The following is a 15,695-nucleotide window of genomic DNA, read 5'->3' as shown; positions in this document are numbered from 1 at the left end:
CCCCTGGCTCTCTCACACCAGCCTGTCCTTCACAGGGACATTGAAAGGACCCCCCGGCTCTCTCACATCAGCCTCTCCTTCACCGGGACATTGAAAGGACCCCCCGGCTCTCTCACACCAGCCCTCTCCTTCACCGAGACATTGAAAGGACCCCCTGGCTCTCTCACACCAGCCTCTCCTTCACAGGGACATTGAAAGGGCCCCCTGGCTCTCTCACACCAGCCCTCTCCGTCACCGGAACATTGAAAGGGCCCCCTGGCTCTCTCACACCAGCCTCTCCTTCACAGGGACATTGAAAGGGCCCCCTGGCTCTCTCACACCAGCCTCTCCTTCACAGGGACATTGAAAGGGCCCCCTGGCTCTCTCACACCAGCCCTCTCCTTCACCGGGACATTGAAAGGACCCCCCGGCTCTCTCACACCAGCCCTCTCCTTCACCGGGACATTGAAAGGGCCCCTTGGCTCTCTCACACCAGCCCTCTCCGTCACCGGGACATTGAAAGGACCCCCTGGCTCTCTCACACCAGCCCTCTCCTTCACCGGGACATTGAAAGGACCCCCTGGCTCTCTCTCATCAGCCTCTCCTTCACCGGGACATTGAAAGGCCCCCCTGGCTCTCTCACACCAGCCTCTCCTTCACCGGGACATTGAAAGGGCCCCCTGGCTCTCTCACACCACCCTCTCCTCCACCGGGACAGTGAAAGGGCCCCCTGGCTCTCTCACACCAGCCCTCTCCTTCACCGGGACATTGAAAGGGCCCCCTGGCTCTCTCACACCAGCCCTCTCCTCCACCGGGACAGTGAAAGGGCCCCCTGGCTCTCTCACACCAGCCCTCTCCTTCATCGGGACATTGAAAGGGCCCCCTGGCTCTCTCACACCAGCCTCTCCTTCACCGGGACATTGAAAGGGCCCCCCGGCTCTCTCACACCAGCCTCTCTCTCTCATCAGCCTCTCCTTCACCGGGACATTGAAAGGACCCCCCGGCTCTCTCACACCAGCCTCTCCTTCACCGAGACATTGAAAGGGCCCCCTGGCTCTCTCACACCAGCCTCTCCCTCACCGGGACATTGAAAGGGACCCCTGGCTCTCTCACACCAGCCTCTCCTTCACCGGGACATTGAAAGGACCCCTGGCTCTCTCACACCACCCTCTCCTCCACCGGGACAGTGAAAGGGCCCCCTGGCTCTCTCACACCAGCCCTCTCCTTCACCGGGACATTGAAAGGGCCCCCTGGCTCTCTCACACCAGCCTCTCCTTCACCAGGACATTGAAAGGGCCCCCTGGCTCTCTCACACCAGCCTCTCCGTCACCGGGACATTGAAAGGACCCCCTGGCTCTCTCACATCCGCCTCTCCCTCACCGGGACATTGAAAGGGCCCCCTGGCTCACTTTCATCAGTCCTCTCCTTCACCGGGACATTGAAGGACCCCCTGGCTCTCTCACATCCGCCTCTCCCTCACCGGGACATTGAAAGGGCCCCCTGGCTCTCTCTCATCAGTCCTCTCCTTCACCGGGACATTGAAAGGGCCCCCTGGCTCTCTCTCATCAGTCCTCTCCTTCACCGGGACATTGAAAGGACCCCCTGGCTCTCTCACATCAGCCTCTCCTTCACAGGGACATTGAAAGGGCCCCCTGGGTCTCTCACATCAGCCCTCTCCTTCACCGGGACATTGAAAGGCCCCCCTGGCTCTCTCACACCAGCCTCTCCTTCACAGGGACATTGAAAGGACCCCCCGGCTCTCTCACATCAGCCTCTCCTTCACCGGGACATTGAAAGGACCCCCCGGCTCTCTCACACCAGCCCTCTCCTTCACCGAGACATTGAAAGGACCCCCTGGCTCTCTCACACCAGCCTCTCCTTCACAGGGACATTGAAAGGGCCCCCTGCTCTCTCACACCAGCCCTCTCCGTCACCGGAACATTGAAAGGGCCCCCTGGCTCTCTCACACCAGCCTCTCCTTCACAGGGACATTGAAAGGGCCCCCTGGCTCTCTCACACCAGCCTCTCCTTCACAGGGACATTGAAAGGGCCCCCTGGCTCTCTCACACCAGCCCTCTCCTTCACCGGGACATTGAAAGGACCCCCCGGCTCTCTCACACCAGCCCTCTCCTTCACCGGGACATTGAAAGGGCCCCTTGGCTCTCTCACACCAGCCCTCTCCGTCACCGGGACATTGAAAGGACCCCCTGGCTCTCTCACACCAGCCCTCTCCTTCACCGGGACATTGAAAGGACCCCCTGGCTCTCTCTCATCAGCCTCTCCTTCACCGGGACATTGAAAGGCCCCCTGGCTCTCTCACAGCAGCCTCTCCTTCACCGGGACATTGAAAGCCTCGCTCTCGCCACCGTCCCCCGCATCCGCAGAGCCACCGCCGGAGGAAGATCCTTCTCCTACCTGGCAGCCAAGACATGGAACTCCCTCCCCATCCACCTCCGGACAACGCAAGACCATCTCGCCTTCAGGAAGCAACTCAAGACCTGGCTGTTCGAGCAGTAGCGTTTCCCCCCCCCCCCCCCCCCCCCAGCGCCTTGAGACCCTCCGGGTGAGCCGTGCGCTATACAAATGCCTTTGATTGATTGATTGATTGAAAGGGCCCCCTGGCTCTCTCACACCACCCTCTCCTCCACCGGGACAGTGAAAGGGCCCCCTGGCTCTCTCACACCAACCCTCTCCTTCACCGGGACATTGAAAGGGCCCCCTGGCTCTCTCACACCAGCCCTCTCCTCCACCGGGACAGTGAAAGGGCCCCCTGGCTCTCTCACACCAGCCCTCTCCTTCACCGGGACATTGAAAGGGCCCCCTGGCTCTCTCACACCAGCCTCTCCTTCACCGGGACATTGAAAGGGCCCCCCGGCTCTCTCACACCAGCCTCTCTCTCTCATCAGCCTCTCCTTCACCGGGACATTGAAAGGACCCCCCGGCTCTCTCACACCAGCCTCTCCTTCACCGAGACATTGAAAGGGCCCCCTGGCTCTCTCACACCAGCCTCTCCCTCACCGGGACATTGAAAGGGCCCCCTGGCTCTCTCACACCAGCCTCTCCTTCACCGGGACATTGAAAGGACCCCTGGATCTCTCACACTAGCCCTCTCCTTCACCGGGACAGTGAAAGGGCCCCCTGGCTCTCTCACACCAGCCTCTCCTTCACCGGGACATTGAAAGGGCCCCCTGGCTCTCTCACACCAGCCTCTCCTTCACCGGGACATTGAAAGGGCCCCCTGGCTCTCTCACACCAGCCTCTCCTTCACAGGGACATTGAAAGGGCCCCCTGGCTCTCTCACACCAGCCTCTCCTTCACCGGGACATTGAAAGGACCCCCTGGCTCTCTCACACCAGCCTCTCCTTCACCGGGACATTGAAAGGGCCCCCTGGCTCTCTCACACCACCCTCTCCTCCACCGGGACAGTGAAAGGGCCCCCTGGCTCTCTCACACCAGCCCTCTCCTTCACCGGGACATTGAAAGGGCCCCCTGGCTCTCTCACACCAGCCTCTCCTTCACCGGGACATTGAAAGGGCCCCCCGGCTCTCTCACACTAGCCTCTCTCTCTCATCAGCCTCTCCTTCACCGGGACATTGAAAGGACCCCCCGGCTCTCTCACACCAGCCTCTCCTTCACCGAGACATTGAAAGGGCCCCCTGGCTCTCTCACACCAGCCTCTCCCTCACCGGGACATTGAAAGGGCCCCCTGGCTCTCTCACATCAGCCTCTCCTTTACCGGGACACTGAAAGGACCCCCTGGCTCTCTCACATCAGCCTCTCCTTTACCGGGACATTGAAAGGACCCCCTGGCTCTCTCACACTAGCCCTCTCCTTCACCGGGACAGTGAAAGGGCCCCCTGGCTCTCTCACACCAGCCCTCTCCGTCACCAGGACATTGAAAGGACCCCCTGGCTCTCTCTCATCAGCCTCTCCTTCACCGGGACATTGAAAGGGCCCCCTGGCTCTCTCACATCAGCCTCTCCTTCACCGGGACATTGAAAGGGCCCCCTGGCTCTCTCACACCAGCCTCTCCTTTACCGGGACATTGAAAGGACCCCCTGGCTCTCTCACACCAGCCCTCTCCTTCACCGGGACATTGAAAGGGCCCCCTGGGTCTCTCACACCAGCCTCTCCTTCACAGGGACCTTGAAAGGACCCCCTGGCTCTCTCACATCCGCCTCTCCCTCACCGGGACATTGAAAGGGCCCCCTGGCTCTCTCTCATCAGTCCTCTCCTTCACCGGGACATTGAATGGACCCCCTGGCTCTCTCACACCAGCCCTCTCCTTCACAGGGACATTGAAAGGGCCCCCTGGCTCTCTCACACCAGCCCTCTCCTTCACAGGGACATTGAAAGGGCCCCCTGGCTCTCTCACACCAGCCTCTCCTTCACCGGGACATTGAAAGGACCCCTGGCTCTCTCACACCAGCCTCTCCTTCACCGGGACATTGAAAGGACCCCCTGGCTCCCTCACACCAGCCTCTCCCTCACCGGGACATTGAAAGGGCCCCGGTTATGGTCTGGTGTAGAGGGGCTTAGACTGTGTCACCCCCCCCCACAGGCTGGGTAAGTGTGTGTGTGTGGGGGGGGTACACCTCGTGAGGCTTGCCATGCGGCTCTTATCATTCTCCCAGTGACACACTGACTGCTCTGCGTGGAGAGGAGATATCCATGAAGCCTAGGTGTGACACGTAGGAGACTCACCTGTCAGGATGGGGGGCCTGGAAGGAGGGGGTGGGCTTGGGAATGAGCCGGACACGTCTGTCAGTGAATTCAAAGGGTGTACACGAGACTGAGGCACTCAGTGACATGCCAACCCGCATACCTCGGACACGTCAGTAGTGCTGGGTCAGTCACACTGCCAGGCATGTATCTCTGAAGAGTGAGTGAGGAAGGGTCAGTCAGGCAGACACACTGCCAGGCATGCATCTCTGAAGAGTGGATGAGGAAGGGGCAGTCAGTCAGTCACACTACCAGGCATGTACCTCTGAAGAGTGGATGAGGAAGGGGCAGTCAGTCAGTCACACTGCCAGGCATGTTTCTCTGAAGAGTGGATGAGGAAGGGGCAGTCAGTCAGTCACACTGCCAGGCATGTACCTCTGAAGAGTGGGTGAGGAAGGGGCAGTCAGTCACACTGCCAGGCATGTATCTCTGAAGAGTGGGTGAGGAAGGGGCAGTCAGTCAGTCACACTGCCAGGCATGTACCTCTGAAGAGTGGGTGAGGAAGGGGCAGTCAGTCAGTCACACTACCAGGCATGTTTCTCCGGAGAGTGGATGAGGAAGGGGCAGTCAGTCAGTCACACTGCCAGGCATGTTTCTCAGAAGAGTGGATGAGGAAGGGGCAGTCAGTCAGTCACACTGCCAGGCATGTACCTCTGAAGAGTGGGTGAGGAAGGGGCAGTCAGTCAGTCACACTGCCAGGCATGTTTCTCCGGGGAGTGGATGAGGAAGGGGCAGTCAGTCAGTCACACTGCCAGGCATGTTTCTCTGAAGAGTGGGTGAGGAAGGGGCAGTCAGTCACACTGCCAGGCATGTATCTCTGAAGAGTGGGTGAGGAAGGGGCAGTCAGTCAGTCACACTGCCAGGCATGTACCTCTGAAGAGTGGGTGAGGAAGGGGCAGTCAGTCAGTCACACTGCCAGGCATGTTTCTCCGAAGAGTGGATGAGGAAGGGGCAGTCAGTCAGTCACACTGCCAGGCATGTTTCTCTGAAGAGTGGATGAGGAAGGGGCAGTCAGTCAGTCACACTGCCAGGCATGTTTCTCTGAAGAGTGGATGAGGAAGGGGCAGTCAGTCAGTCACACTGCCAGGCATGTACCTCTGAAGAGTGGGTGAGGAAGGGGCAGTCAGTCACACTGCCAGGCATGTATCTCTGAAGAGTGGGTGAGGAAGGGGCAGTCAGTCAGTCACACTGCCAGCTATATGCCTTTTAAAGACCGATGGGTTTGTGAAGAGCAACTCACATGTCAGGTCAGTGCCAATGAAAAGTGGGTGGGGCTGGGGAGGAGACAGTCAAATGTCATGTCAGTGTCAGTGAAGGGTGCGCTGGGCTGTGCCTGGGGTAGAGTCAGTTGCAAGTCACACCAGTGCCTCGAGGGCTGATCCTGAGCTAGAGTCAGTCACATGCCACACCAGTGCCTGTCAATGACCTGTAGGCTGACATCGGGGTAGAGTCAGTCACATGTCACACCAGTGCCTGTAGGGCTGACCCTGGGGTAGAGTCAGTCACACCGGTGCCTGTCAAGGACCTGTAGGGCTGACACTGGGGTAGAGTCAGTGACATGTTACCCCAGTGCCTGTCAAGGGCCTGTAGGGCTGACACTGGGTAGGGTCAGTCACACCACTGCCTGTCAAGGGCCTGTAGGGCTGACACTGGGTAGGGTCAGTCACACCACTGCCTGTCAGGGGCCTGTAGGGCTGACACTGGGTAAGGTCAGTCACACCACTGCCTGTCAGGGGCCTGTAGGGCTGACACTGGGGTAGAGTCAGTCACACCACTGCCTGTCAGGGTCCTGTAGGGCTGACACTGGGGTAGAGTCAGTCACACCAGTGCCTGTCAGGGGCCTGTAGGGCTGACACTGAGGTAGAGTCAGTCACACCACTGCCTGTCAAGGGCCTGTAGGGCTGACACTGGGTAGAGTCAGTCGCACCACAGCCTGTCAATGGCCTGTAGGGCTGACCCTGGGGTACAGTCAGTCACACCACTGCCTGTCAAGGGTCTGTAGGGGTGACCCTCGGGTAGAGTTAGTCACATGTCACACCGGTGCCTGTCAAGGGTCTGTAGGGGTGACCCTCGGGTAGAGTTAGTCAAATGTCACACCGGTGCCTGTCAAGGACCTGTAGGGCTGTGCCTGGGGTAAAGTCAATGACATGTTACTCCAGTGCCTGTCAAGAGCCTGTAAGGCTGGCACTGGGTAGAGTCAGTCACACCGCTGCCTGTTAAGGGCCTCTAGGGCTGACCCTGGGGTAGAGTCAGTCACGTCACACCAGTGCCTGTAGGGCTGACCCTGGGGTAGAGTCAGTCACACTGGTGCCTGCCTGTAGGGCTGACCCTAGGGTAGAGTCAGTGACATGCTACTCCAGTGCCTGTAGGGCTGACACTGGGTAGAATCAGTGACACTATTGCCTGTCAAGGGCCTGTATAGGTGACCCAGGGGAAGAGTCAGTCACATGTCACGGCAGTGCCTGTAGGGCTGTGGCTGGGGTAGAGTCAGTCACATGTCACGCCAGTGCCTGTAGAGTTAACCCTGGGGTAGAGTCAGTCACATGTCACGCCAGTGCCTGTAGGGCTGTGGCAGAGTCAGTCACATGTCACACCATTCCCTGTAGAGTTGACCCTGGGGTGGAGTCAGTCACGTGTCACGGCAGTGCCTGTAGGGCTGTGGCTGGGGTAGAGTCAGTCACATGTCACGCCAGTGCCTGTAGAGTTAACCCTGGGGTAGAGTCAGTCACATGTCACGCCAGTGCCTGTAGGGCTGTGGCAGAGTCAGTCACATGTCACACCATTCCCTGTAGAGTTGACCCTGGGGTGGAGTCAGTCACGTGTCACGCCAGTGCCTGTAGGGCGATGCCTGAGATAGAGTCAGTCGCTCGCACTGGGGGGCTGTGTCTCTAAGGCCCCCTGTGCTGGGTGGCAGGCAGGGCCCCACCCCCCTGGGGCAGGAATGTGCCTGCCTCTGGGAGGAAGGTCACATTCCACACGTCCTCATCCTCCCGGGAAACTCCTTGGAAACTGTGAGCGACGTCCCCGGCCCCACCCGCAGGTGGAGGCGGCATCCGCAGGACTCACGTCAGAGGTGAGTACATGTGACGCGTCTAGCGTGACACCCACTGGGGCCAGGGGCCTGTGCGTGAGGGGCACAGAAGGGATGTGTCTGTAGTAAGGGGCACAGAGGGGATGGGTCTCTAGTGAGGAGGCACAGAGGGGATGTGTCTGTAGTGAGGGGCACAGAGGGATGTGTCTGTAATGAGGGGCACAGACTGTAGTGAGGGGCACAGAAGGGATGGGTCTGTACTGAGGGGGCACAGAGGGGATGTGTTTGTACTGAGGGGCACATAGGGATGTGTCTGTAGTGAGGGGCACAGAGGGGATGTGTCTGTAGTGAGGGGCACAGAGGGATGTGTCTGTAGTGAGGGGCAGAGGGGATGTGTCTATAGTGAGGGGCATAGTGAGGGGGCACAGAGGGGATGTGTCTGTAGTGAGGGGCACAGAGGGGATGTGTCTGTAGTGAGGGGCAGAGGGGATGTGTCTGTAGTGAGGGGCACAGAGGGGATGTGTCTGTAGTGAGGGGCACATAGGGATGTGTCTGTAGTGAGGGGCACAGAAGGGATGGGTCTGTAGTGAGGGGGCACAGAGGGGATGTGTCTGTAGTGAGGGGCACAGAGGGATGTGTCTGTAGTGAGGGGCACACATCTGTGTCTGTAGTGAGGGGCACAGAGGGGATGTGCCTGTAGTGAGGGGGCACAGAAGGGATGTGTCTGTAGTGAGGGGCAGAGGGGATGTGTTTATAGTGAGGGGCACAGAGGGGATGTGTCTGTAGTGAGGGGCAGAGGGGATGTGTCTATAGTGAGGGGCACAGAGGGATGTGTCTGTAGTGAGGGGCACACATCTGTGTCTGTAGTGAGGGGCACAGAGGGGATGTGCCTGTAGTGAGGGGGCACAGAAGGGATGTGTCTGTAGTGAGGGGCACAGAGGGATGTGTCTGTAGTGAGGGGGCACAGAAGGGATGTGTCTGTAGTGAGGGGCAGAGGGGATGTGTCTATAGTGAGGGGCACAGAGGGATGTGTCTGTAGTGAGGGCCACAGAAGGGATGGGTCTGTAGTGAGGGGCACAGAGGGGATGTGTCTGTAGTGAGGGGCAGAGGGGATGTGTTTGTAGTGAGGGGCACAGAGGGATGTGTCTGTAGTGAGGGGGCACAGAAGGGATGTGTCTGTAGTGAGGGGCACAGAGGGATGTGTCTGTAGTGAGGGGCACAGAGGGGATGTGTCTGTAGTGAGGGGGCACAGAGGGATGTGTCTGTAGTGAGGAGCACAGAGGGGATGTGTCTGTAGTGAGGGGCACAGAAAGGATGTGTCTGTAGTGAGGGGCACAGAGGGATGTGTCTGTAGTGAGGGGCACATAGGGATGTGTCTGTAGTGAGGGGCACAGAGGGGATGTGTCTGTAGTGGGGGGCACAGAGGGATGTGTGTGTAGTGAGGGGGCACAGAGGGATGTGTCTGTAGTGATGAGAGGGTGCACATAGGGATGTGTCTGTAGTGAGGGGCACATAGGGATGTGTCTGTAGTGAGGGGCACAGAGCGATGTGTGTGTAGTGAGGGGCACAGAGGGGATGTGTCTGTAGTGAGGTGCACAGAGGGATATGTCTGTAGTGAGGGGCACAGAGGGATGTGTCTGTAGTGAGGGGCACAGAGGGGATGTGTCTGTAGTGAGGGGCACAGACTGTAGTGAGGGGCACAGAAGGGATGGGTCTGAAGTGAGGGGCACAGAGGGATGTGTCTGTAGTGAGGGGCACAGAGGGATGTGTCTGTAGTGAGGGGCACAGAGGGATGTGTCTGTAGTGAGAGGGCACAGAGGGGATGTGTTTGTATTGAGGGGCACAAAGGGATGTGTCTGTAGTGATGGGAGGGGGCACAGAGGGGATGTGTCTGTAGTGAGGGGCACAGAGGGATGTTTCTGTAGTGAGGGGCACAGAGGGATGTGTGTGTAGTGAGGGGCACAGAGGGGATGTGTCTGTAGTGAGGGGGGCACAGAGGGATGTGTCTGTAGTGAGGGGCACATAGGGATGTGTCTGTAGTGAGGGGCACAGAGGGATGTGTCTGTAGTGAGGGGCACAGAGGGGATGTGTCTGTAGTGAGGGGCACAGAGGGATGTGTCTGTAGTGAGGGGCACAGAGGGATGTGTCTTCGATGCCTAAGATCACACGTTTCTTCATGTGAAGAGGAAGCCAAGTGATGGTAATATCAGTGTTTAGGGGGGGGGGGGGGTCCTGAGCCTGTCCTACCCTCAGGAGTCTGCGTGTGTGCCCTCCGTACCCCCGGGGGAGCCTGCAGTGGTATCTTCTGTTCACCTTGGTGGTGGGGGTGAGTTCCCTCCCTCCCTCCCCGGCTGAGGCCTCTGCTGCTCTCAGTCGGGTGGGGCCTCCCTCCTCATGTGTGTTTGTGACTGAGGCTGAGTGTGGCTGACAGGCTCCAGAGACCACCCCAGGCATCCGAGAGGGAGCAGGAGGGGCAGAAAAGAATGCCGCCCGCCCCCCGAGCTCTGCCAGCCAGGCATCAGAGGGCAGGTACCTCGGGGGCAGGAGGGGGCAGAGAGGCATGCCCCCTCCCCCCCCCCCCCCCCGGAGCTCTGCCAGCCAGGCATCAGAGGGCAGGTACCTCGGGGGCAGGAGGGGGCCGAGAGGCATGCCTCCTCCCCCCCCCCCCCCCCCGGAGCTCTGCCAGCCAGGCATCAGAGAGCAGGTCAGGCCTCAGGGGGGCAGAGAGGCATGCCCCCTCCCCCCCCCCCCCCGGAGCTCTGCCAGCCAGGCATCAGAGAGCAGGTCAGGCCTCAGGGGGGCAGAGAGGCATGCCCCCCCCCCCCCCCCCCGGAGCTCTGCCAGCCAGGCATCAGAGGGCAGGTACCTCGGGGGCAGGAGGGGGCAGAGAGGCATGCCCCCTCCCCCCCCCCCGGAGCTCTGCCAGCCAGGCATCAGAGGGCAGGTACCTCGGGGGCAGGAGGGGGCCGAGAGGCATGCCTCCTCCCCCCCCCCGGAGCTCTGCCAGCCAGGCATCAGAGGGCAGGTCAGGCCTCAGGGGGGCAGAGAGGCATGCCCCCTCCCCCCCCCCCCCCCCGGAGCTCTGCCAGCCAGGCATCAGAGAGCAGGTCAGGCCTCAGGGGGGCAGAGAGGCATGCCCCCTCCCCCCACCCCCCCGGAGCTCTGCCAGCCAGGCATCAGAGGGCAGGTCAGGCCTCAGGGGGGCAGAGAGGCACGCCCCCTCCCCCCCCCCCCCCCCCGGAGCTCTGCCAGCCAGGCATCAGAGAGCAGGTCAGGCCTCAGGGGGGCAGAGAGGCACGCCCCCTCCCCCCCCCCCCCCGGAGCTCTGCCAGCCAGGCATCAGAGAGCAGGTCAGGCCTCAGGGGGGCAGAGAGGCATGCCCCCTCCCCCCCCCCCCCCCCCCGGAGCTCTGCCAGCCAGGCATCAGAGAGCAGGTCAGGCCTCAGGGGGGCAGAGAGGCATGCCCCCTACCCCCCCCCCCGAGCTCTGCCAGCCAGGCATCAGAGGGCAGGTACCTCGGGGGCAGGAGGGGGCAGAGAGGCATGCCCCCTCCCCCCCCCCCGGAGCTCTGCCAGCCAGGCATCAGAGGGCAGGTCAGGCCTCAGGGGGGCAGAGAGGCATGCCCCCTCCCCCCCCCCCCGGAGCTCTGCCAGCCAGGCATCAGAGAGCAGGTCAGGCCTCAGGGGGGCAGAGAGGCATGCCCCCTCCCCCCCCCCCCGCAGCTCTGCCAGGCAGGCATCAGAGGGCAGGTCAGGCCTCAGGGGGGCAGAGAGGCATGCCCCCTCCCCCCCCCCCCCGGAGCTCTGCCAGCCAGGCATCAGAGAGCAGGTCAGGCCTCAGGGGGGCAGAGAGGCATGCCCCCTCCCCCCCCCCCCCGGAGCTCTGCCAGGCAGGCATCAGAGAGCAGGTCAGGCCTCAGGGGGGCAGAGAGGCATGCCCCCTCCCCCCCCCCCCGCAGCTCTGCCAGCCAGGCACCAGAGGGCAGGTCAGGCCTCAGGGGGGCAGAGAGGCATGCCCCCTCCCCCCCCCCCCGGAGCTCTGCCAGCCAGGCACCAGAGAGCAGGTCAGGCCTCAGGGGGGCAGAGAGGCATGCCCCCTCCCCCCCCCCCCCGCAGCTCTGCCAGGCAGGCACCAGAGGGCAGGTCAGGCCTCAGGGGGGCAGAGAGGCATGCCCCCTCCCCCCCCCCCCCGGAGCTCTGCCAGCCAGGCATCAGAGAGCAGGTCAGGCCTCAGGGGGGCAGAGAGGCATGCCCCCTCCCCCCCCCCCCCCGGAGCTCTGCCAGCCAGGCATCAGAGAGCAGGTCAGGCCTCAGGGGGGCAGAGAGGCATGCCCCCTCCCCCCCCCCGCAGCTCTGCCAGGCAGGCATCAGAGGGCAGGTCAGGCCTCAGGGGGGCAGAGAGGCATGCCCCCTCCCCCCCCCCCCGGAGCTCTGCCAGCCAGGCATCAGAGAGCAGGTCAGGCCTCAGGGGGGCAGAGAGGCATGCCCCCTCCCCCCCCCCCCCCTCGGAGCTCTGCCAGCCAGGCATCAGAGAGCAGGTCAGGCCTCAGGGGGGCAGAGAGGCATGCCCCCTCCCCCCCCCCGCAGCTCTGCCAGCCAGGCATCAGAGGGCAGGTCAGGCCTCAGGGGGGCAGAGAGGCATGCCCCCTCCCCCCCCCCCCGGAGCTCTGCCAGCCAGGCATCAGAGAGCAGGTCAGGCCTCAGGGGGGCAGAGAGGCATACCCCCCACACCCCCCCCCCCCCGGAGCTCTGCCAGCCAGGCATCAGAGGGCAGGTCAGGCCTCAGGGGGGCAGAGAGGCATGCCCCCCACCCCCGCTCTGCAATGGCCGCCCTGCCTTCTTTTGCACTCCCTGACTTCGGACTGCACTCAGCGATGTTAATCACACAGAAGAACCTCTCACCGGGTATGCTTGACAGTCTGGGGTGCACCTTGGGTAGGCCCCACGGTGGGCTCTGGGGTGCACCTTGGGTAGGCCCCACAGGTGGGGTCTGGGGTGCACCTTGGGTTTCCCCCATGGGTGGGCTCTGGGGTGCACCTTGGGTAGGCCCCCCGGTGGGCTCTGGGTGCCCCTTGGGAGGCCCCACAGTGGGCTCTGGGGTGCACCTTGGGTAGGCCCCACGGTGGGCTCTGGGGTGCACCTTGGGTAGGCCCCACGGTGGGCTCTGGGGTGCACCTTGGGTAGGCCCCCCGGTGGGCTCTGGGGTGCACCTTGGGTAGGCCCCACAGGTGGGGTCTGGGGTGCACCTTGGGTAGGCCCCACAGTGGGCTCTGGGGTGCACCTTGGGTAGGCCCCACGGTGGGCTCTGGGGTGCACCTTGGGTAGGCCCCACAGGTGGGGTCTGGGGTGCACCTTGGGTTTCCCCCATGGGTGGGCTCTGGGGTGCACCTTGGGTAGGCCCCCCGGTGGGCTCTGGGTGCCCCTTGGGAGGCCCCACGGGTGGGCTCTGGGGTGCACCTTGCGGGCTCTAGGGTGCACCTTGGGTAGGCCCCCCGGTGGGCTCTGGGTGCCCCTTGGGAGGCCCCACGGGTGGGCTCTGGGGTGCACCTTGTGGGCTCTAGGGTGCACCTTGGGTAGGCCCCATGGTGGGCTCTGAGTGCCCTTTGGGAGGCCCCACGGGTGGGCTCTGGGGTGCACCTTGCGGGCTCTAGGGTACACCTTGGGTAGGCCACAAGGGTGGGCTCTAGAGTTCACATTGCGGGCTCTGGGGTACATCGTAGTTAAAACCCTTTTTGTCATTGTGTTTTCCCTGTCTCACTGGGACCCTGCTAGCCAGGACCCCAGTGCTCATAGTTTGTGGCCTAATGTGTGTGTCTGTATAGTGCTTGACTGTGTCACTGAGGCTCTGCCAACCAGAACCTCAGCGCTTATGCTCTCTCTGTTTCCAAATTAGTCACTATAGGCTAGTGACTTCATATTCCAATTGGCACACTGGAGCCCCCCCCCCACACCTTATAAGTCCCTAGTATATGGCACCTAGGTACCCAGGGCATTGCTCTAGCGCAAAACTGGGAAAGGAAAGGGGAGTGATCACTGCCCTGTCCATCACCACCCCAGGGGTGGTGCCCAGAGCTCCTCCAGAGTGTCCCTGGCATTAGCCATTTTGGATTCCAAGGTGTGGAGATCCTCTTGAGACCTCTGAGTGGCCAGTGCCAGCAGGTGACGTCAGAGACCCCCCCGATAGGTGCATACCTGGGTAGGTAGCCAATCCCCTTCTCAGGGCTATTTAGGGTCTCTCCTCTGGGTGTTTGCAAGATTCCTCCAGGGCTCCTCTGCATCCTCTGCTTCAGCTTTGGACCATCAGATCAACCTCTGAATGCTCCAGAAACCGCTGTAACTGCAACAAAGTATCCAGGACGACTCCTGTGACCTGCAGCTTCAGCTCCTGCCAGCAACTGCAACAGTTTCCACGGTGTGCACGCTCTGAAGAAATCTCCCGTGGAGTGACGGAGAAACTTCCCTGCTCCTGCAGGCACCTTCCAAGACGACGGCTGGTCTTCTAGTGACAAGCGTGGCCCCCGGAACACAGGTGGTGGACCCCTTCGACACTGACTGTCCTAAGGTCCAGCTGTCCAAATTTGGCAGAGGTAAGAGCTTGCCTTCCCCGTTGGCGACAGTGCCCCTGTGCACGGCGTCTTCTTTACCTCCTGAGGCCTCTGTGCGCTATTTGCAAGAATCCTTCATGCACAGCCTGGCCCAGGTCCCCAGCACTCCATCCTGCGACGCACAGCTCGCTGAGTTGTTCTCCGGCGGCGTGGGGCCTTCCAGTGTAGTGCTGCGACGACCGCACTTTGCATCTTCTTTGTGCCCGTGTCCTGGGACTCCCGTGGGTGCTGCCTGGGCTTCTGTGGGCTCTCTGCAGTGCTGAGAGCCCCAGGTCCCTCCTGGGTCCAGGCAGCGCCATTTTGAGGCAAACCGTGACCTTGCTTGAACCAAGGCTTGTTGGATTGATCCAGCAACGCAAACAGCCTGCATCCAAGATCTTGACGCAGCACATCTCCTGCATCATGCAGGAACCCGCTTGCATCTTCCTAGGGTGCATTTCTGCAGGCTTCATCCAACTGGGGACTCTTCTTTTGCACCCTCTTCTGGGATGGCAGTGGCTCCTGTTCTTCCTGGAACTTCTTTCAACTTCTGGACTTGGTCTCCTCTCTCCACAGGGCTTCAGGTCCAGGAATCTACTGTTTGTTGCTTGCAGTCTTGCTTGGTTCTTGCAATAACTCTAATCACGACTTGTAGTGTGTCCTAAAGAAACTTGCAGTACTTTACTCCTGCTTTTCTGGGCTCTGGGGTGGGGTATTTTACTTACCTTTACTGTATTCTTACTCTCCCAGCGATTCTGCACACACTGCACTTGTCTAGGGGGAATTTGTGATTCGCATTCCACTTTCTTAGTAACTGGTTTGTGTTGCCCCTAGACCTATTTTATCCCATCGCATTCTATAGCATTTCCTATTGTTTGCACTGTCCTATGTCTAATTACTTCCCTTACACCTGGGCTCTTGGGTGCCTCCTGGGATGCCCCACGGCTGGGCTCTGGGGTGCCCCTTGGGAGGCCCTACGGGTGGGCTCTGGGGTGCCCCATGCAATGCCCTAAGGCTGGGCTCTGGGGAGCCCCTTGGGATGCCCCACGGCTGGGCTCTTGGGTGCCTCCTGGGAGGCCCTATGGCTGGGCTCTGGGGAGCCCCTTGGGATGCCCCACGGCTGGGCTCTGGGGTGCCCCTTGGGAGGCCCCACGGCTGGGCTCTGGGGTGCCCCATGCAATGCCCTAAGGCTGGGCTCTGGTGTGCCCCTTGGGAAGCTCTACGGGTGGGCTCTGGGGTGCCCCTTGGGAGGCCCTACGGCTGGGCTCTGGGGTGCCCCTTGGGAGGCTGCACAGATGGGCTCTGGGGTGCCCCTTGGGAGGCTGCACGGATGGGCTCTGGAGTGCCCCTGGAAGCCCTACGGGTAGGCTCTGGGGTGCC

This window comes from Pleurodeles waltl, chromosome 12 (assembly GCF_031143425.1).
Source record: "Pleurodeles waltl isolate 20211129_DDA chromosome 12, aPleWal1.hap1.20221129, whole genome shotgun sequence".
NCBI lineage: Eukaryota > Metazoa > Chordata > Amphibia > Caudata > Salamandridae > Pleurodeles > Pleurodeles waltl.
This window is presented reverse-complemented; position numbering follows the sequence as displayed.